Source organism: Hylobates moloch, unplaced genomic scaffold (assembly GCF_009828535.3).
Source record: "Hylobates moloch isolate HMO894 unplaced genomic scaffold, HMol_V3 SCAFFOLD_1, whole genome shotgun sequence".
In the NCBI taxonomy this organism is placed as follows: Eukaryota; Metazoa; Chordata; class Mammalia; order Primates; family Hylobatidae; genus Hylobates; species Hylobates moloch.
The window spans coordinates 21,219,974-21,242,947 of NW_026652276.1; the positions used below are offsets into that span (position 1 = coordinate 21,219,974).

General features: G+C 38.1%; 1 long non-coding RNA gene across 1 annotated transcript in view; it reads right to left on the reverse strand.

Annotated features, from left to right (window-relative positions):
* Positions 1 to 22,974, reverse strand: part of LOC116810246 (uncharacterized) — a 218,757-nt gene that overhangs the window by 144,134 nt on the left and 51,649 nt on the right. Inside the window, exon 2 of the long non-coding RNA XR_004370258.2 lies at positions 1,241 to 1,422. This is a non-coding gene — a long non-coding RNA (uncharacterized LOC116810246). The remainder of the gene's footprint in view (positions 1 to 1,240; positions 1,423 to 22,974) is intronic.

Here is a 22,974-nt window from a genome sequence, read left to right on the forward strand (position 1 = left end):
TCTATAAAAAACAGGGGTAGTGGCCAGGCGCGGTGGCTCACGCTTGTAATCCCAGCACTTTGGGAGGCCGAGGCGGGCGGATCACGAGATCAGGAGATTGAGACCACAGTGAAACCCCAACCCCATCTCTACTAAAAATACAAAAAATTAGCCGGGCGTGGTGGTGGACGCCTGTAGTCCCAGCTACTCGGAGAGGCTGAGGCAGGAGAATGGCGGGAACCCGGGAGGCGGAGCTTGCAGTGAGCCTAGATCGCGCCACTGCACTCCAGCCTGGGCGACAGAGCGAGACTCTGTCTAAAAAAACAAAAAACAAACAAAAAAAAAACCAGGGGTACTAACAGCATCTCTCAAAAAGGGCTGGAGTAAGAATTACGGGAGATAATATGTATAAGTGATTTTCACTGTTCAAAGTAAGCAATGGCTGTTCAATATCATCAGCATAATTAAGAAATCATTTTGCAAGTGTGAAATATACAACGTTTAATTTTCTCCTGCTCCCCCTTTCTCTCCATATGCAAAGGTATACAGGGAAAAGGGGAAGAAAACTAGTATTTACATAGAGTGTTGACCATGTTCCAGGTAATTTACACAGATCATCTCAACTAGTCATCATGACATCTGCCTGGGGTGTGTTCCTTTTAAAGATGAGGAAACTGAGGCTAAGACAAAGACAGAGACAGAAAGACAGTAAGACAGAGAGAGAGCCTGAAGCCCAAGTCTCCAGTGCCCAGCCCATACTTATTCTACTACAAACGTTCACATGCACACCTATTAACACACATGCACACCTATTCCTGAGACAATTTGGGAATTTAAGTGGTACTCATAGGCTTACACAACCTGAGTACGGTAGCTTTTTTATTAATATTTAATCCTCAAAATGGCCTCATAAAGTATTATTATTATCTCTGTTTCATGAATTACACAACAGAAGCTCAGCACATATGTAATATAAAAAGGCAAAACTATTAAGTTCTGGATTTAGGATTAGAACTGAGGTCTGTCTGACACCGAAGTCCAGGTAATTTCTCCTATATAAGGACAACTTCTGATGAGAAGCAAGAGTTGTTTGAATAGAAACCCTTCATTAAAATACATAGAAAAATTTACTTTTTACTCTCTTAAGATATAAAATATCCCACTTTCTTTTGGGAAACTGGTTGTCTCATGGTGAAGTTTTTCTTGCAGAATAAAAGTGATGAAACTGGCTCTCTTTGAATTGGGTGAAAAGAATGAGTACCTTGGACATGAGCATCCTGCTGGCTTATTTCTTGTGTATTATGGCATTCAACAAAGAGGAGAAAGGTCCTATTTGATTTTATCAAAATGTGGGATCCATGCAGCTCATTTGTAAGCTTCCTTCCTGTAGCAGCTCCCGTTCACACAGCGAGGTCACAGCGTTGGTGATCCGAATGCTCACACCTGCAAGATGAACTTTAATATATCACATATTTCAACTGAGAGATTTCAAATGAAACCTGTTGTTGGCTCTGTGTTTCTAGGCAGCTCATAGATCCCTGTCTAAAAGCACTGGGCATAGCAATGATCTCATGATGGTATCTCAATAAATTTCTGTGGAGCCAAAGAGAAAAGCCAGAGAGTCTTTGGTTGATAGCATAACAGAGTGGACAATATTGCCTAGAGAAGGCTACCATTTGGAAGACCTTCAAGGAACCATAGTGTGGATTGCCTGAAACAAGTACAATCATGAATATCAATTGTCATTAGTTCTTGAACCGGCATCTTGGTAACCAAGTAGCTTAAACCAAAACCATCTTACAGAGATTTCCACAACCCGTAAGATCCCTAAAACATGATTTGGAGAGCAGAAATTAAGATGCAATAGTAAATTAGTTATTGTATAGTAGCATAAACAGGTTTAAATTTTTATCTTTTGTATCAGGATAAACTATCAGTTAGGAGGTACAACAAGAAAAAAAAAAAAGCCAAGATGAGCTAAATACCCAAACGTGAATTGGCTTTAAAAAATTCTAGCTTCAATATACAACTCTTACTACTTTGAAATGTAAAGGTTTTAACACTAAAAGTCATCATTTTGATTTTAAAAATGTCATGCCAAAAGGTCTTCACTAAAAAGCATTATCTTGATTGAAAATATAAAGGTTTTCACAGGAAACAAAGTTAATTATACACAGTATGCTGAAAGTATGTCTTAACTATGAGTCAGTTGTTTAAATGAAAGAAATACAAGTCTGAAAATTATCACTTTTCCAATTCAAATTCCCACTGGAATTTCTAGCAGTTCTGGATCCCACATCCCAAAACACCACCAAAACTGCTTAAACAAATGTACATACATACACCGCATCTAGGTATATTGAAAGAGCACAAATGTCCTTAAATGTGTAAGTAAGAAACACAGTTGTACAGAAAAATACACACACACACACACACACACACACACACACACGTGCTTCTGAAGTGCCACCATTCATTCTAAAAGGCTATAGGGTCAGCTTGACAGTCTTTGGCTTGGTTTAGGTATGCAGTAGGTCACTGCCCTGGTTCTGCTGCTCATGACCCATTCCCTAGGTTGCAGCAACAGGTAGTCCACCAACCTACTGCAAGAGATAACTTCCTAAGATGCAAGCTGTGAATGAGTCGTCTCAAAAGCTTTCCATGGGTCTCCTGTGTTGGCAAAGCTATGTCCCATTTCTATTTGATGACATTTATGGACCCTGAAGAGACTAACAATAGTTTAGCTCTATATTCCTGAAATTATGCATTGCCTAGAAAATCCAGGCAGTAAATCTTTTCAAATTTTTTCAAATTTTTAATTTTTGTGGGTACATATGAGGTGCATATAATTGTGGGGTATATGAGATGTTTTGATACAGACATGCAATGTGAAATAGTCACATCATAGGAAATGGGATATCTATTCCCTCAAGCATTTATTCTTTGTGTTACAAACATTCCAATTATACTCTTTTAGTTCTCTAAAATGTAAGATTAAGTTATTACTGACTATAGTCAACCTGTTATGCTATCAATAGTAGTTATTACTTATTCTTTCTACCTACTTTTTGTACACACTAACCATCCCAGGCAGTACATCCTGGTGAACAGTTGTACTATATCAAAACCAGAGATACCTCCACAGTCTCCATTGCTGCCCTGGAGATATGAGTTGTGATTAGGTGGTTGAATGAAGGACCCAGAGCTTACAATCTGTGGCTGAAAGTATTCCAGCTGTATTTCATTAATTTGCAAGAATCATCTATGGAGCTATTAAAAATATGGATTCCCAAGTTTTTGACTCTTCTCCCAAAGGTTCTGATTTGTTAAGTTTTGGAAAGGAGCCAGGAATCTGCATTTTTAAAAGTCCCCGGTCCTTCTGATGCAGCCAAGCAGCAATTTCACATTTGGAGCCATACATAATTTATTTTCCTCATTTTATAGGTATAAAAACTGTGAGCCAGAGTAGTAAAGTGACTTGCCAATGATTAGTCAGAAAGTTGCTGCAAACTAGAACTGGAACCCAGGTCTCCCAACTCCCAGTCTTCCCTTTCTGTTGGGCTGCCTCCCACTAGAGCAGTAGGGGTGCCATGTAGCAATCTCTGTGCAGCTTCCTATAGCTCTTCACTGGTTTTATTCTACAGATACTCCTTCATTGCAAATTCACTTTTTTTAAGAAGACAAAATTTCACAGTAAAACCTCTCACAGGTCAGTGCAAGAAACCTATTTCACCAGAGGCATTTTTCTGTCTCATCTAATTCTTGACGATGAATTGTGATTTGCCTCGTTTATTCTGTCTGTACAGTGGGAATTGCACCAGCTCTCACTGAATTGTCTGTTAGCATCATTAAAAGCATGGATAAAGACAATAAATTCTGTGTCACCTCTCAAACTACTCTGTGACAGATTTCCTATAAATAACAATATGAGTATGCATTCCTGCTACAGCATTAGCATCAAAGACAAAATGGACAAATCAGATTGTCAGTTCATGATTTAGCATTCTCATGAGAAAAGCTTGTGCATGCCAGACAAGTACCTCACAAATTAACATTGATGTTTTGGGCCAGTTGAGATACATTTACCTTTACCTTAAACTGAAATGTATACTTGGAAATTAATTTAATCCACTGGTATGAAAGTCTTTCTGTGGCTAGCCTTCTTGGGGAAAAAAAAGCTTGACATCTTTGATAAATTCGATAATTCATTCTGGATGAAACTAGTTTTATGTGCTCAAACTGAAACTTCTTAAATACTCCTCTGCTTGACTTAACGAATTTTATGTAGCTTCATTTACTTCCATGAAATAGTTTAAGTATCAGGGGAATTGGATTCATGGTCTGTTTCACAATAAGAAAATTTGCTTAGTTGGAGAAAAAGTCTTTAAAAACATTTCCAGTACTAGATTATTAAATTATTGCTTTTCCAACAAATGGGTGAACTTATTCAAGTAAGACTTAATTATTCATTCATCCATTTAAAAACATATATATTGAGTGCTCATTATGGGGTAGAAACTGTTGGGCACTGAGACATAACAACGAACAAAAACAGATTTTTCTTACTCAATAGACACACAAGGGCTTCCAAGGGGACATAAACATTAATCTCATAATTACACAAAAGAGAAGTTTGTTATAGGAGGAGAGTATAGGATGAGGTGGATGTAAGTGAAGTCAGAGAGAGCTTCCAAAAGGGACCAACAACTCAGCTGAGATTGGAGGGGTGAGCAGTTTCTAACTAAGGCAAAGAGGGAAAGAATGTGTACATGTGACAGTGGAAACGTGATGACCAAGGACATACAGCCCAGTTCTAAAGAAATATCAAGAGTAACTCTGCTGATGCATGTTTCCAAGCCAGCCTTGAGGCTTGCACCAACTATCCAGGTCCTTGATCATGCGGCAGTTGTAGTTTACTGGACAAAGCACTTGAGGAGGAGGAGCAAAAGACCTGGAAAAGTTGCTTTAATCTCCACAGTTCTAAGTCATCATACTTGCAAAGGGAGGTTAATAAGGTATACTGCCTGAGGTCATAGGAAGATTAAATGAGATCAAGTGTGTGCAGAGTTTTATAAACTGAGAAGTACTATACAAAATTGAGAGATTATAAAAGATTATAATGACTAATACCTTCAGTATATAAACTACTTTCTGTTAAAAACAAAATTGGATATTATTAAGGAGACACTGATCTGTTGTACAGACGGGCATAGTATGTTTTCATGATGCCATACCAAGCAGGACAGAGGCCGGGTCCTACCAGCTTGCTGTGTCTTGCGTGACCAGGCATTCTCTATTTTAAGGCCTTCAAGGGGATGTGCCTTACCTAAAACCCTGGCTCCCACACCAAGTGGCTGTGTAACATCAGCCCAGCCCTAATAGTCTACCATCTGAAGATCAGAGGTTAGATTTTTCCCTAATGCTGCAGAGGTAACCACAAAAATGTTCTGAAGTTTCTCACCCATAAATCTTTGGACTAACTGCAAAATTTTATTATTGTTGTCCTCACTCAGAGTCTCTCCATTATAGGATCTTCCCCAGGCCATGGTAGTGCCCAAGGGAAATTATACTGTGGAAGAATGTTTTAACAAAGTTATAGTGTGGTTACAAAATCAATATCAAGGAAATTCTTGACTAATCAATGTAACTAAGGATGGAAAATTTCAAGAAGTGTAGTAGATGGCAGGTAAGAGAAAGGAAAACTTGATATATCCAAAGAACAACAAGTGGCTTGAAGATTTTAGAAGGGGACACTCACCCCGATCAGGAAATCAGAAAAGGTAAATTAGCACATTATGGCTGATGGTTATATTAGCTCAATCTAAAGGTGGATGGATCATTTGGTGAAAGTGGATACTCAAAGTGACACAGAGAAATTCTTCTTTTCAGAAAGGATGAATTTCTGCCCTTGTTTATTTTCTCTAAGGGCCACATTACTGCCCTCAGGAAGTAGGTTTTTAGGAATCAGAGTGGCAAAGTTTAACTCTTAGAGAAATTCCAGCCACAAGAGAAGAAGTCCTGTACCCCCATCCCCATCCCCTTGTTTTGCTTGACACCATGCCTCTGGGGGGGCCCAGTGTGGATTAGAGTTAGGGCAGCACTTTTAGAGCTGGATATTCAATTCCCACTCCCAGAAGTTTCCTCTGTTTTAAGGACACTGCCAGCACCACTCCACAGTGGCCCAGGAGGAGTCAGAGTAACAGACTGATCCATGGCCATGATTAAAGCATCCAAGAAATTAGATGGGTGTTTCTGCATGTTCTGAATGGATAGAAGAAAAAAGCTTAGGGTTACCTTTCCTTGGCACAAACTTAAGTTATGTAGTCATGCACAGTTGCATTCCAGCATAATTTTAAATCAATGGTGATTCCAAGGCAGACTCAATTTTGCCTTTCAGTCCTGGGTTGAAGACCATCCAGGTTCTTGTTAATGCAATTTTCCCACCATAAATGGCCTACCACAAGTGAATGTGTGTTCATGTGTTGTGTGTGTGTGTATTTGTGTGTATGTGTAAACCTCACCCTCAAGCGTCACTGTCTTTGTTGGAGAGCCACCATTTCTGATTGCATTTTATTATTCAGGTATCTGTAATCTGGCTTTTCATTATAGCCTAAGTTAATCTCCCAGCTATTCTTCATCAAATTCTGTAACTTCTCAGTTATAGCACCAATATAATGAAGCTAGAACTTTGCTCCACATGGAGAAATTTTGACTACTCCAAAGTGTAGGGAAGTTTTTCCTTCCTATGACCAAAGAAGCTTTGAGTGGTACTTCCTGACATGGTATCTTTTAGGAGCATCCTATTGCCTTTCCTTTATTCTCTTCTGTTCACTTCTTGTGTTTACTTTGGGGAATCATCCTGCAACTCTTCGAGTTACTCAGGCTGGAAAGCTTGATGTATTCTTTGTTTCTGCTTTTTGATTTTATTAGCCCTTATTTCCAATGAGTTTGTGATTTCTATCAATTATATATTCCAAGTGACCTCCTCTCTATCCCTTTTTTCCAGTTACTATGTCCAGTGCCTTAGTTTGGGCTCTATTAATCCCTTTCTGAACTCAGGCCTTTACCAGGCTCCCTGCTTCTGATCTTTCACCTTGCCAATCCATCCTTTACACTTTCCCCAGATTTATCTTTGTAAAGCAGAGTTTTGATCATGTTGCTGTTGTAAAAACTATTTGACAAGTCTGAACGTCCGCACACATGGCATAAAGACAAAAATCCTTCAAGGCTTTCATTAATCTCACCCCTTCAACTTTGAAATACATCTCCTCTTCCACACAGCTTAGAGAACAACCAGAGAAGGTTATTTGCCATTATCCATGTATTCTCACTTTTTTCCCCACACTTTTGGTTTTTTCTCACTCTTCCTTTGGCCCAGAATATTATTGCAAGCCCATCACAACTCCCTGTAAGTACTATAGAAAATAGATTCTCATGCTTCAAATTCCAACCCAAATGACAACAGTGATGTGGAACTTTCCCTAATATTCTCATTTCTAATTAATTGCTTCTTCCTTTGATCCCCACAGCATTTTCCCTGTACATCTATTTTACACTTATTTAATTATACTTAATTGTTTAAACAGGTTCTCAATTATATTAAAAGCTTTGTGATGGCCCAGGGTATCTTCTACTCAGTTTTGTATTCTCTAAGAAGCATCTGCAGCACAGCAAATACTCAATTAGTGCTGAAGAATTAGAGAATGAGGAGGAAAAGTTGAATAATGGGTAAATAATAAAAGCAATCAGAAAACTCAAGAGTTTCTTAAAGGCATTGAAATTCCTAATTTTAAAAGCTTTTAGAAAATTAGAAATTAAATAATGTTTTTACATCTTACAAGGCTCTAAATCAGGCAGCTAACAAAATTATTAATTTAAAGATTTATTAGAATTTGGCTGGGTGCAGTGGCTCACGCCTGTAATCCTAGCACTTTGGGAGGCTGAGGCAGAGGTCAGGAGTTGCAGATCAGCCTAGCCAACATGGTAAAATCTTGTCTCTACTAAAAATACAAAAATTAGCCAGGCATGGTGACGAGCACCTGTAGCCCCAGCTACTCCAGAGGCTGAGGCACAAGAATTGCCCGAACCCTGGAGGTGAAGGTTGCAGTGAACTAAGATTGCGTCGCTGTACTCCAGCCTGGGTGACAGAGCAAGACTCTGTTTCAAAAAATACAAACAAAAAAAATTAGAATTTAAAATGATAATCCAGGAGAAAAAGGCATTCCACCTCTCCAGTATCTCAGAAAGATTTGAGACTCAGAAACATTAGGTACAAGGTATAGAAGAAAAAGAAGGAACAAGACATGAGCCTGACAGCAAAAGGGAGTCGTTTAAAGTCTGTATAGTTAATTCCGCACACACCCTGTGTGCAACACTCCTGAAGGCCTGGCTAGTGCTTTCATATAAAGGAGTCAAAGAGATTTAAAAGCTGGAGAAGTTGAAACGCCCCAATTTCTGACATTTGAGGCAGAATCACAAACATTTCCCATCCCCATCACTCTTCAGTAAAGTCCATCAGACTAAAAGCTCTGTCCGTGTACGAAGAGTTGCCAAACGGCTTTTATTGTCACATTGATAAAAATAGACAACTAAGGGTGACCTGAAAATGAGAAAAATACAAAGTATGAAAGAGGCCAGGATAAACAAAGCAAAAAACTGTCCCTAAATAAAACAAAGGGAATTTAGTGGAGAAAATTAACATGCAATAATGGGGTTCCCCTTATTCTCAAGAATAAGACCAAGATGTCTTCTTTTACTAATATTATTAAGATGTGTTTTGGAGGATACAGCCGAAACAATAAGCAATGCATTTATTGATTTACATCCCCACCAACAGTGTACAAGAGTATAGTTGCTCTCTTTTCTCCACATCCTCACCAACCCTTGCTTTTTATCTTTTTGATAGTAGCTACTTTAACAGGTATGAGGTTATTTTTATTGTGGTTTTAATTTGCCTTTCCACGATGATTAGAGATATTGATCCTTTTTAATATTTCTGTTGGTCATTTGTGTGCGTTTTTTTCCCAGAAATGTCTATTTGAGTCCTTTGCCCATTTTATAATAGGGTTATTTGGGTTCTTGTTGTTGAGTAGTTTGAGTTCCTAATATGTTATTTATATTAGCCTCTTACCCAATGTATGATTTGCAAATATTTTCTCCTAATCTGTGGGTTGTCTCTTCATTCTTTTTTTTTTTGGCCATGCAGAAGATTTTTACTTTCAGGTAATTCCATTTGTCAAGGCATTTATTGAAATAATGGGTAAAAATTAAACTTATTTCTAGATTATATTATTTATAAATATAAGACAAAATATTTAACAAAAGGAAATTTTAAAACTAGTATGAGAGTATTAAGTGTTGCTACAGTTTGAATGTTCCCTCCAAAATTTTTGTTGAAACTTAATTCCAATTGTAACGTTATTAAGAAGTGGGGACTTTAAGAAGTAATTAGGTCAGTGGATTAATGCCATTATTGTAGAAGTGGGTTAGTTATCCTGGGAGTGGGCTCATAAAAGGATGAGTTTGGCCCAATTTCCTCTATTTCTTGTTCTTACTTGCATTTCTGCCATGTTATCACACAGCACGAAGACCCTCACCAGATGCTGGCACCATGCTCTTAGACTTCGCAGCCACCAGAAGTGTAAGAAATAAGGCTTTGCTCTTTATAAATTACCTAGTCTGTGGTATTCTGTTATAGTAGCATAAAATGGACTAAGATAGGTGCCTAGATGCATAATAAATATACACACAACAACAGTATTCATTAAGACTTTCCCATGTGCCAAGAACTTTTCTACAAGTTTTATATGCATTACTTATGCCAAAATGTTATACTTTAAAAACATAATGTGAGAAAGGCATCATAACTTATAACAGCAAGCAAAAACATGAACTATTATGGAATAAACTTTGACAATATGTACAAGATTTGAAGAAATTTAAAAAATCTATTGCAATGGGTACCTTTATGGGTCAACTTAGGTAATAGATATATGTCTTATTTATTATGCTTCTCTGGTGAGCCCTGACTAGCAAATCTTACTAGGACACTTTAATAAATGAAGATATATACTTATATATACCTGAATGGAAAGATGAAATTTTACAAAGCTATCGCTATTTCCAATACAATGGGTATAACTTAATTGTTAGTGATACTTTGATGTGGTGGTTCTGAGGACAAAATTATTATAAATCCATATTTATAAAAATCAGTAGGTAAGAATATCAAGGATTATTTTTTAAAAGATTAATATTTATCATGATTACCTTACCAGATATAAAAACTGACTATAAAACTACTATAATGGAAAACATGTTGCTTTGGTGCAAAATTTGAATGATGGAAAAATGCAGAAGAATGAATTTTTACATGGACAAAAATATCATATATCTTGTTTACATGGACACTTTCAGGTCTTTATTTCACTTTAATAATGAATGAACAGATAAGCATGTAAATCAAGGCTGGCATCCACAAGATGTTAACTTATGGGGAACAAATAAAGGGATTGATTACTCAACAAAGTAGATCAAGGCTGGTTTTTTACTCTTTTTTCATTTTGTGGAGCCATTGTTTTGGTTTTTTAAATCAAGTTAGATGTACATTTCAGAATTAATATCAAAAAAATTCAGTGGGCTGGAAACACTTCACCAGCACTCCTGGTAAACTCAGGTGGTCCAATAAATATAGAAAAGGTCATCAAGGATTTCTACTGCCCCATTCCAAGAGAAAAAGAATCAATATACTCAACAAATTCACACAAATACCTCTCATGACCCTTTATGGAAATCATTACTAGTCTATCAGACAAAAACACAAACATGCACAGAAAAAGAAATAATTGAACTCTGGCCAAAAATTGGAGTTCAGATAAATCTATTCAAGTTCATAGACAATGGTAAGTAAGGGGAGAGGAGAAGAGAAAATGAAGGAGATTGCTGGAGGGATGCAGCCAGTGGTGGGTGCACTGAGAGAGTCCCCTTCATCAGTGAGGAAGGAGCCTGGGATGAGGGGCAGAAGTAATGCCAGGACCTGACACCTTACAAGGAGGATTTCTCAGGTCTGGGTTCAACTACTTTTTTTTTTTTTTTTTTTTTTGAGGAGTTTCACTCTTGTTGCCCAGGCTGGAGTGAATGGCATGATCTCGGCTCACTGCAACCTCCGACTTCCAGGTACAAGCAATTCTCCTGTCTCAGCATCCCAAGTAGCTCAGACTATAGGCATGCATCACCACACCTGGCAATTTTTTTTTTTTTTTTTTAATTTAGTAGAGACGGGGTTTCACCATGTTAGTCAGGCTGGTCATGAACTCCTGACCTCAGGTGATCCACCTGCCTTGGCCTCCCAAAGTGCTGGGATTACAGGCGTTCGCCACCATGCCCAGCCTCAACTACTCTTAAACTGACCTGTGGATGAGGGGCTGTGGATTCAGTTGCCTCACTACAGACACAAACAAATTGACTGCAGGGCTCTTAACTCACCTCTGACCTTACCAAAATGAAGACGTGAAGCAAGGCAAGACAAGGGAAGCCATTTTGCTAGCAGCAAGAGAGAATCTAAAGATAGGGAACCGAGACTCCAGTGGGACAGGTGAGCAGCTCCCAGTGGTCACCGTGGAGAGATAAGCTACCCCAAGAGGTGTCTCGGTTTATGGGCCTCCTGGGTGTTGCTGCTGTTTGGGTGGCACTGGAGGGGTGGGGCCATGTTGGATCCTTGTCTGAGGTGAGTCAGCATTGCCGCAAATAGGGAGAAGGCAACAGCAGGAGTCTGTGTGGTTCTAAGGAAAAAGACCAGGCATCTCTCTTCTGTATCTCACAGAGAAGCAAGAGAAAGAGAGATGCCCAAGACCTAGCATTGGAAAGTCAGGACTACCAATCCAGTTCAGTTAGTGACAACATTAGGCTAACTCCTTCATTAGACTCCAGAAAACTTTAGGGTCCAGAGGACCCTTGACTTACAACAAAGAAAAGGTAATGAGTCAGGAGATGAAGGATGAGATCAAGTAGGCAGCTCTGACATTTTCCATGGACAGACTTGTAGGGGAAGAATGGGAGTGATTAATCACCTTAGGGTTTTTCTGTTTGTTTTTCCACTCCCTGCATTCAAAACTTTATTTACTCACACATATCATTCACTTGAATCAGGTTAGTGCGTTCATGCACTCAGTTCTCATGTAAACCTCATGTAAACTGCTACCAACTTGAGAGTTGCAGCTCTAGACAGCTTGGCAGGTTCGTCTCTTCCAGAGCCTACGAATGAGAAAAAAGGGTCATGCAGAGCCCTTTGGCAAACCCAGTACTCATGTAGGGGCTGGTGTTGCTAGGCTGAAGTCCAAGATGGTCTTGACTCCTGAAAAGGTATTCTCTCAATTTCATCCAAAGAGTTTCTCATAATCCTTTCTATATCAGCTTCTACAGAAGCACAAAGAAAAATCTGAAATTTAGGGGAGGTTTTTCCCAGTTTTAAAATCATTTTCTTTTCCCAGTAACAGTGGAAAACAGACCATCTTGAATAAATACTCGTTCTAATCTACCTGTTGTTTTGTTTGACTTTTAGGATTTATCCACCATTTGTTTTTAAATCAAATCCAAAACTGACAACTAGCAAACCACTTTACTTCAGGAAGTTGTTATTTTATAATAGAACTTAATGAGCATTTCTGAAACGTATCAAGAATTACTCACCATTTTCTTCTATTGTTTATTAGTGGAATATGCTGTTTTCAAGTTCTGTTGATAACTCATGTCCATTTAGTTTAACATTAAATGTGCTGAATTGTTGTAATATTGTTCTTTGTTTTCCTATGATTTTTTTTTTTTTTTTTGCCTTGGGTAATGTAAGACAATTTTCAACTCTATAGCTGTAAGGGTATTTTTATACATGCTCAAAAAGATGGATCACTCTACAGCTAACCAGAATGGTTTGCAAATAGTCTCTTAAGTAATCAGTCTGGATTGTGTGATCTATCAGTAGGGACAGAAAGAGCTTTATCAAGATGACTAGCTGTGGCTGACCAGCCACTCTGTGCAGCTTTTCAGAGACATGTTTATTAAGCCTGTATCACTGAACTCAGAATATAAGGGCTGGAAAAATCCTTGGATTCTCTCTACTCTTCATTTTACAGAATACCAACGCAACATCTAGAAAGGGAAAGCAATGTTCTCAGACCCACAGTGAAGTTAGAGAAAGAGTCAGAACAAAATCTCTGTCACTGGGAGAAGATATTTATGGCACATATAACTGACAAAGGACTTTTATCTATCATATATTAAGAACTCTTGGAAATCAATAAGAAAAAACAAGCTAATTAAAAATGGGACAAAGATACTGTAATAGTATGACATGTTGCTACTTATTAAAGAAATGTGGTTAGAGTAGGCTGATTTTCCTCTCATAATCAGAGGTCGGGAAAGAAGCCATCTAGGGTCAGCACAGCCGTCTAAGGAAATCATCAAGGGCTTGGCTTCTTTCCTGTTCAATAGGCTTTCTCTTCACCTAGGACAGTCTTCTTCCTTTTCTCCAGGTATCAGGTCTGTGCTCCAGAAATAAACAGAAGTGACATGCCAGGGACACAAGTAAAAGATCTGCCTTTAAAAAATTCACCTGGAGGCCCCAGTGACTCCCACTTTCCATTTGCCAGAGCTGGGTTACACGGCCCCCACTCCAGACTCAAGTGAAAGGAAAAAATAAGTTTACCTGGGCATATTGGGATCTCAGATAAAATTAGAATCTGTTGATAAAGAAGTGAAGGATGGATAGGGAGAGACAATTAGCAATGCCTGCCAAAGAAAACAGAGGCAATACACAGAAGAGGAAACATAATGGCTAATACAGTTAAGAAAAGCTGCCCAGTCTCACTAACAATCAGCAAAAAATAAATTAACTAAATACAAATAAATAAAATAATAAAATAGCATCCCATACTCAGTTAGAAAGATAATGTCTTGTTCACAAAAATAAGGGTAAAGGAAAACTTTCATTCATGAAAATCAAAGCATAAATTTATATGGTTACTTTGGAAGATAATTTGTAGTAAATATGTAGCAAATTTACAATGAACCAAAAATAATACTTCTAGGTGCATTTTTGAGAGAAGTTATTCCCTGTGTGTTTAAGGAGACATGTAGAGGTGCTCTTTGCAGATTTGACTATACTGAAGAAATACTGACAAGAACTAAATTCCCTCCACAGGGCGTGTATAACTAAACTGATACGTTCTTGCAATAAACAGACTAGATCTATTGGTATCAACATGGACTGACTCTTGGATTTACACTCCATAGTTCTTCTGAGCCTGGCCCCTACATCTTTGCCACTACTCAGGTGCGAAACACTTTTGGCCTTTCCACCAAGTTCTACAAAATCAACTCCCCCACTAGGGTTTCTGTAAGTATGCATGATTTGCTGAAGATTTGGTGGGAGATATGAAGAAGTCAAACTGGAAGGCTTCGCTTCCAATTTGTACATGTCCTTCTCATCACTCTCCCTGCTTTTTTACTGTCTCCAGGATTGCCCTATCCCAAGCTCCAAAGTCTTTGGTCTGTATGCAGAGCTTCATCACACACACACACACACACACACACACACACACACACACACACACACACACACACTGCTGCTCAGCAACTCCAAATCTTCAACAAAATATTTTGCCCACCAAAACAACTCTTTCCTTCAGAAAAATTCTGGTGCTAGATGATAATGGCAGAATGTATTTGAGAGCTCATTGCCAATCAACATTACTTTTATTGAAATTGATCCCTGCTTAACCCTCAGAAAGATTATCTATAAATTGATGATGCCTTATACAATAAATGGCATCGGGGAACCTGGGAAATATAACAAATTCAACTTAGTCAAATAATTTCTGAAAGTTGGAAAGTGAATTGGTGACAAAAGATTATGTGACATCTTCATAGTAAATGTGGTTGTATGAAGGCATGTCCTTATCAACTTTTGCAGGTTTCAATGATAAAGCCTTGAAAAAAATTAATACAAATAATATAACCCAGCTGGAAGTACTTGCCCCTGTTATAGAGAAGATATTTAAAAGATCTAAATAGTAATGGATAACATTCTCTTCTGTAGTCATAGATGTATTTACTTAAAACACATATTTTGTAAGCAGATCAGCATATTACAACCATATAGCTAATAATTTACCCAATCTGTAAATCATAGCTGAACCCAAGCATTAACTTTGTTATTAAGAAATATGGCAATTTATGTAATGATTGAGAAGAATTATGTGTTAAAGAAAAGAGAGCTTCATGTTTTGATTATGTGGGCAAGAAATGAAATTAAAGTGGTCCATGCTGATTTATAGCCAAGCATTTTATGACTGTATAGTGAGACCTAGAAAATGTATGTTTGCTTTGTTTATACCTAAGCATTTCAAAAGTATGTGCCATCACCAGCCCTAAGAAGATTTACTGTTGATATGTTTATTTCAAATCCAGTTCAAATCAGTGCACACTATAGATAGGTATGCGGAATTTCTAATTCTAAAATATGAATGTTGCTTTAAGATTTTCAAACTGAGCCAAATGTCCCAAATGGCATATAAAACATTCCACGTCATCCAGCCAAAACTGACACCGCTATTCCTGAAACTCTCCCTAGTGTTCACCAGCCTGCAGTTGTGCCTAGAAATGAACAGGACACTGTACAGCAGAAATAGAAGTACAGAATCATTGAAACATCATCATTTACAGCATCACCCTAATGGGACTGAGAAGGCCTGTACTCAGTGACATTTATCACAAGGAATGTAGCAAATGAGACTGTATGAGGGGAATGAGACTGGGACATTCATATTAACTTAGGTGGACAGGAGCCTTACAAAATGTGATAATGCAGGCCGGGTGTGGTGGCTTATGCCTGTAATCTCAGCACTTTGGGAGGCCGAGGCTGGCAAATCACGAGGTCAGGAGATCGAGACCATCCTAGCTAACAAGGTGAAATCCCGTCTCTACTAAAAATACAAAAAAAAATTAGCTGGGCACAGTGGCGGGTGCCCGTAGTCCCAGCTACTTGGGAGGCTGAGGCAGGAGAATGGCGTGAACCTGGGAGGCAGAGCTTGCAGTGAGCCGAGTTCACGCCACTGCACTCCAGCCTGGGCGACAGAGAGAGACTCCATCTCAAAAAAAAAAAAAAAAAGTGATAATGCAAATCTAGATAACCGAGATAATCCATTTTTAAATCCCTTTGTAAGCCTTGATAACCTCTCTAGTCATCTAACAGTTAGGTATCAACATGGTAAGAACTTAGGATATTATTTTTAACCACATATTTGCAATTCACAGATACCTAATTTTAAAAGTCATAGAAAGTAGCATGCAGTATTAAGTAAGTAGTCATCCAGACAGTTTAAATTAAGATAAAATGTAAAGATGTATCAAATGCTATAAATTTATAATTTGATCCATAATCTAGACCAGTGCTGTCCAACAGAACTTTCTTTAATGACGGAAATATTCTGTATGCGTGCTGTTCACTATGGTAGCCCATAGAAACATGTGGCTGTTGCACACTTGAAATGTGGCTAGTGTGACTGAGGAACTGTATTTTTAATTATTTTAGTTTAGTTAAATTTAAATAGCCATATGTGATTAAATAGCCACATGTGGTTAGTGGTTACTCTACTGCATAGATCTAGACTATGAATATTTTCTATAGTTGAACACTACATTTAGGTTTGTACTTTCTGTTAGTCCTAGGAAAAAAAAGATGTGCTGAGTAAAATTAACTGGTCAAAGGAATTGACCTTATTATTCAGGGAAGTGGTCTCTTGTTCATCCCTAATATCTAATAGGAATATATTTCAGAGACCTTCTCCATGCAGTGAATAATTCCTTGATGTGATGGTTTCATAGAAGACAGAGCAATGTTTTTCCTGTTGCCTTTTTTTTAAATGTAGACTCCTAATCATTGCTGCAGAAATCATACTAAACCAAAAACAGTCCTTGACATGCTTCCTAGAACCATTTGGCAGTTTGTGATGCAGAGCCAACTACTTCTCTGATAAAGCAGAGAAATATTGAAGGACTCTTCTTTTCTATTTCCCTGAACCCAGAGGCTTCTATCAACTTTAAAAATAAGGAAACTATTTCCTAAATTAAAAAGAATAGATATATAGGAAAATAAAGGTCTCACAATGCAAATGAAGGAGAAATAATACTAAACCATATAAAAAGCAGATTCAGGAGTGATGTATTCATGGGAAATTAAAATACAATGTTTGGTAATCTGACTTATTAAATGAATGAAATTGAGAACAATTGGAGGAATAGGTAGAGAGAATGTAATTTTATCTTACATACACACTAAAACATCTATGAAACAGTGTAGAAAAGCTATATTTATTATTGCATGTCCATAAATAAAAAATGTACAGCTATTAAAATTACGTTTTTGATTAGCAATAAAGTCAAGCCAAAATGCTTATTATAACATTTTAAGTGAAGAAAGGAAAGCATAAAACTATGTATATGGTAAAATCTATGTTTTATAAAAACTACAGTAGACATAAGATCAATATGATCTATTATACATTTAATTAAATTAGACTGGAAGTAAATATATCCTTTTTTTTTTTTTTTTTTTGAGACACAGTCTCACTCTGTTACCCAGGAAGGAGTGCACTGGCATAATCACAGCTCACTGCAGCCTCTGCCTCCTGGGCTCAAGTGATCCTCCTGCCTCCTTTTTTTTTTTTTTTTTTTTTGTAGAGACAACATCTCACTATGTTGCCTAGGCTGGTCTTGAACTCCTGGGCTCAACTGATCCTCTTGCCCCGGCTGCCCAAAGTGCTGAGATTACAGATGTGAACCACCACGACTGGTAAATATACAAATATGTCAATATGTAAAAAGCAGTTATTTTTTGGTGAAAGGATCATGGCTGAGTTTTTAAAATTATATTTTACACATTCTAAATGAAATATGTAAAAAATATTACTAATACAAATAAATGAATGCAATAATAAAATAATACATATTTGTCTCTACTGGGCTATAATTTTATACAACCAACCTGAAAATTATACATGATAAAATAACTTAAGTGATATCAGAAATCCTTGGAAAATCAAATATTGAAGGACTAGATTTAATAATAATGTTACAAGCATGGCTACCCTAACTGTTTGGATAGCGACGGTACCATACTTCTTCATAAGTCTAAGACTGTGAGATGGGCTCCTGTTGGCTTCCTATTCTGTGAAGCTCTGGATACCCTTATTCCTTTAGTAAAAACAAATATACAAATGAAAATAATTGCTATTTCACAGGTTGTTGAGGGAGAGATTAATTGAGATAACTTAAGTAAAGCAATACTATTATGATCAGCACATATGGAGTTTTAATAGATATTAATCACCCTATCCCCAATTTCCTTCTTGTTTTTCTGTAAAGATGGAGAAGTTTTTCATAGAAACATGTAAGACATACTTAAAAATACTTGATTTGCCATAAAAAGCAAGCATTTCAGCTGAGCGCGGTGGCTCACGCCTGTAATCCCAGCACTTTGGCAGACCGAGGTGGGCAGATCACCTGAGGTCAAGAGTTTGAGACCAGCCTGGCTAACATGGTGAAACCTCGTTTCTACTAAAAATACAAGAAATTAGCCGGGTGTGGTGGTGCATGCCTGTAATCCCAGCTACTCAGGAGGCTGAGGCAGGAGAATCACTTGAACCTGGGAGACAGAGATTGCAGTGAGCCGAGATCGCACCATTGCACTCCAGCTTGGGCAACAAGAGTGAAACTCCATCTCAAAAAGAGGTAAGCATTTCTAAAATTATTATTAAAAAATTGCCTCTCTTTAAATATGTTATGACCATTCATTATGGTCTATATTTCCATGTGTTATTAAGAATAAAAATAGTTGTGAGCTCTACCAACTATTACCCATGGAGATAGGCCACATCCACTGGCTTGACCAAAAACAATTGTTGACATGCTTCTTAGAACCATTTGGCAGTTTGTCATGCAGAGCCAACCACTTCTCTAATAAACCAAAGAAATGTTGAGGGACTCTTCTTTCCTGTTTCTTCTATCAACTTTAAAAATAAGGCTTCTATCAAGTTTAAAAATAAGGAAACTATTTCCTAAAATAAAAAGAATAGATATATAGGAAAATAAAGGTCTCACAATGGCAAACTTTAAGTCTTAATTTAATCCTTTTTAAAATGAAGTATGTGGGAATGTTAATGAAATGTATCTAAATCCTCTGCATACACTCAAATTGTTTATGCAGGGTCTGAAGAACAGATAGTTGGAAGTTAGGAAGAGACAGGCAGAGGGAGAAAAAAGGAGAAACAAGAGACAATAGATTAAAAGGCAACCTCCAAGATGCTGTTCCTGTGCGTGATGTAACCCATCTCCTTAATGAAAGCTTGAAATCAAAAGTTGCTTACTTAATTGTGGGAGAGAATGAGGGACGTCGTATTTGTCATAAGAGTCTGAGAAACACACTCTATTAAAGATGTAAACACCCTCTGTTCTCACCAAGTGTGACCAGCTGCAAAATGCAAACTTATTTTTCACAGCAGGAATAATTTCATTATGGAATTATACGTATGCAGGGGAGTAAACCACTGATTTCCCATCATTTTATTTTAAACATACTGGCTAATATGTCAGAAGCAATCACATTTAAAGGGGCAAAGAAATTAGATGCAACGTTATCAACAATTTTAAAGACTTAAAATCTTTTTAAACTAAAATATGACAAGAATAAATATGTAGAAAAACAGCCTTTACTTTTAATGAGACTTCATTTTTTAAAATGTATGTATTTAAAATACTAATGACTACTTAAAAACGAGATGTTGACTTGTATCCCAAATTTAAGTTGTGTCGATGCTAAGCAAAATATCCGCTAAAATCAGTAGGAGTAAAGAATCTGTAAAGTGAAAATATGGTCATGACTGGAGCTATTTACCCACGTTTCTGATACTCCTTTAGGACACTCATAAAGTCAGGCAGTCTTGTGGCTTTTTTTTTTTTTTTTTTGACCAACAGTGTCTGAGCAGAGCTGATGTATGTACTTCCATGCAGATGCTGCAACAGCCAGCTAACGACTTGATAGCCTCCTCCCTGTGCCATGGTGACCAGTGATGCTCCAGATGGAGAACAGTGTCACTTGGGTCCCAGGATGAAGACAACACAAGTTCAAGCACCAGCTGTCCCACATGGTGATAAAAGCTGAATGGGGTAAACCTTGCTGTTTTCAGCCAGAGAGTTATTGCACCTCATCCTGGACTATCTTGATTAATATTGACATAGAAACTATACTTTTAGCTTTGCATGTGGTTGTCTTTATATTGCACAGAGGCAACAATTATTCATATGTGCAGTTGCTCAGTCAATCATTTATTAACTTAATATGATTGAGCATGTACTCTCTGCTGGGTTCTAGGGAGACTGTGGTAGGCAGTTATCTATTCTCATGGAGTTTGTATTTAAGTAAGAAGAGATGAACAATATATAGGTAAGTGCCTTTAGAAACTTATTTCACATTATGAAATGTCCTATGCAGAAAACAAAGGATTAAATGAAAGAAAGTGACTGGTAGTGGGGAAGAAGGCTTAGGAGAGGCAATGATTTTTAAGCTCAGATTTGAATGGTGAGAAGGAGCCAGCCATGGAAGAATTAGGAGAAGTATAATCCAAGAAAAAGAAATAACATGCACAGAGGCAATAAATTTGAACTGTTTAAGGGACAAAAAGAAAACAGGTAGGCAGAGTTGAGATGTGAAGGGCAGGAAAGAGCTGGAGCCACCCCTAAGATTTGTGGGTTCATGGAAGGGCTACAGCTAGAGATACCTGGCCCCTCAGCTGCCCTTTTCTTTTTTATCTGTCTCACTCGAGAGACCTAATGCCAATGTGTGTGGATAACTCAGAGCACATGTCCGTAGCACCCTCCCAAATAGCTAACACTTGGTACCCCTGAGGCCTAGGAGTATTCACAGTGGTGGCTCGGTTGGCCATCAAAGAGCAAACCAGAAAAGAAACCTGCACAGCCCCAGGAAGTAGGCTCTCAGTCACTGGGGCAAGGAATACTAGAAGCCTGGTCCAGAATAGAGGGATAGGGAGGAAGCCTGGTCTCTGCGCATCCATGTCCCCTTGACCCTGCAGACTGCTGACCCTATGGTGAAAGCTATGGCCACTTTGAGTCCAATGGCAAGGACCATACCCAGTCAGATTCTTATGGTAAAAGTTTCCAAAAGCTTGTTTTGTACAAAAAACAAATAACAATGTGCTTGGCTCTCAGAAGAAATTAAAACAATCTTTTCTCCCCAAGTAATATATTTCATTTGCAAAGACTCTCCCAAATAAGAAATATATTTCCAAATAGCAAATTCCCCCAAATAAAAAATATATTGTTAAGCCAAGCTGGAGAATATTGTCAATGATCTCTTATCTCCGCTACAAAGAAATGACAAATTTAGCATTGAGGGGAGATGTGCATATCAGGAGAATGGTTCACAGAAAAAGCAGCCAGTCTTCACATGTGGAAATTCCCTACCACTAAGAAATCAAGGAATCAGGCTGGGCGCAGTGGCTCATGCCTGTAATCCTAGCACTTTGGGAGGCTGAGGCAGGTGGATCACGAGGTCAGGAGCTTGAGATCATCCTCGCTAACACGGTGAAACCCTGTCTCTACTAAAAATACAAAAAATTAGCCAGGCATGGTGGTGGGCGCCTGTAGTCCCAGCTACTCAGGAGGCTGAGGCAGGAGAATGGCGTGAACCCAGGAGGCAGAGCTTGCAGTGAGCCAAGATTGCACCACTGCACTCCAGCCTAGGCGACAGAGCAAGACCCCGTCTCAATCAAGGAATCATAAATTTAAATGGCTACTGGGTCTGAGCAGATAACACACATGAGTGAAGTAGGCCTACTGAGACAAGGATGGAACACATAGTATGTGCCCCTTTAAGAGATAACTACTACTCGGTGTCAGATGATTGAGCATTTCGTGTGGCCAGATATTTTCAATTTTTCAGAGGAAGCCAGATATTAAGTTTACCTGGAAAATATCCCAAATTCAAAAATGTAGCAGGAAGAATAACAAAGAAAATTTTAATCTCTGAGTAGTACCAATATGCATAACCAAGAACCATATATAACTGTATATGACCAGTTGTAACTTCTGCAAAAGATCAAAATCTATATTGGGAAATTCAGGTTGAAATGAGTAGAGTGGCAGAAATAATGTTTCCTTTCAAGGGAACATTCAAAAAAGTCTATATTTATGTGTCATATTGACCTATTTGTTTTGTCTGACTTTTCCTTACATTTTCTGATTTCACTTTTCTGAATGTCGAGGCCTCTGTAAACCTGGGTTCTCTTTCTCAAGCATCACTTCTTGGGGTTCTAAGGACATATCCTGCCCTTGCAGCCTCCACTACACGGACTAAACTTATCTATAGGTAAAATTAGTTTATGCGAACTTAGAATTTTTTTGCCCCCAAACCTATAACCAGATGGCAAATATTTATAATTAGTAACACGGATTAAGATATTAATATGGTTTTACTATGTCCCCACCAAAATCTCATATTGTAGTTCCCATAATCCCTATGTATCATGGAAGTGATCTGGTGGAAGGTAACTGAACCATGGGGGCAGTTATTTCCATGCTGCTGTTCTGGTGATAGTGAGTGAGTTATCACGAGATCCAATGGTTTTATACGGGGCTTTTCCACATTTTGCTTGGCGCTTCTCCTTCCTGCCATCATGTGAAGAGGAACATGCTTGCTTCCCCAGTTAAGTTTCCTGAGGCCTCCCCAGCCATGTGGAACTGTGAGTCAATTAAACCTCTTTCCTTTATAAATTACCCAGTCTCCGGCAGTCCTTTATAGTAGTGTGAAAATAGAATAATACAGTAAATTGGTACTGGGTGGTGGGCACTGCTGTAAAAATACCCAAAAATGTGGAAGTGACTTTGGAACTGGGTAACAGCCAGAGGTTGGAACAGTTTAGAGGGCTC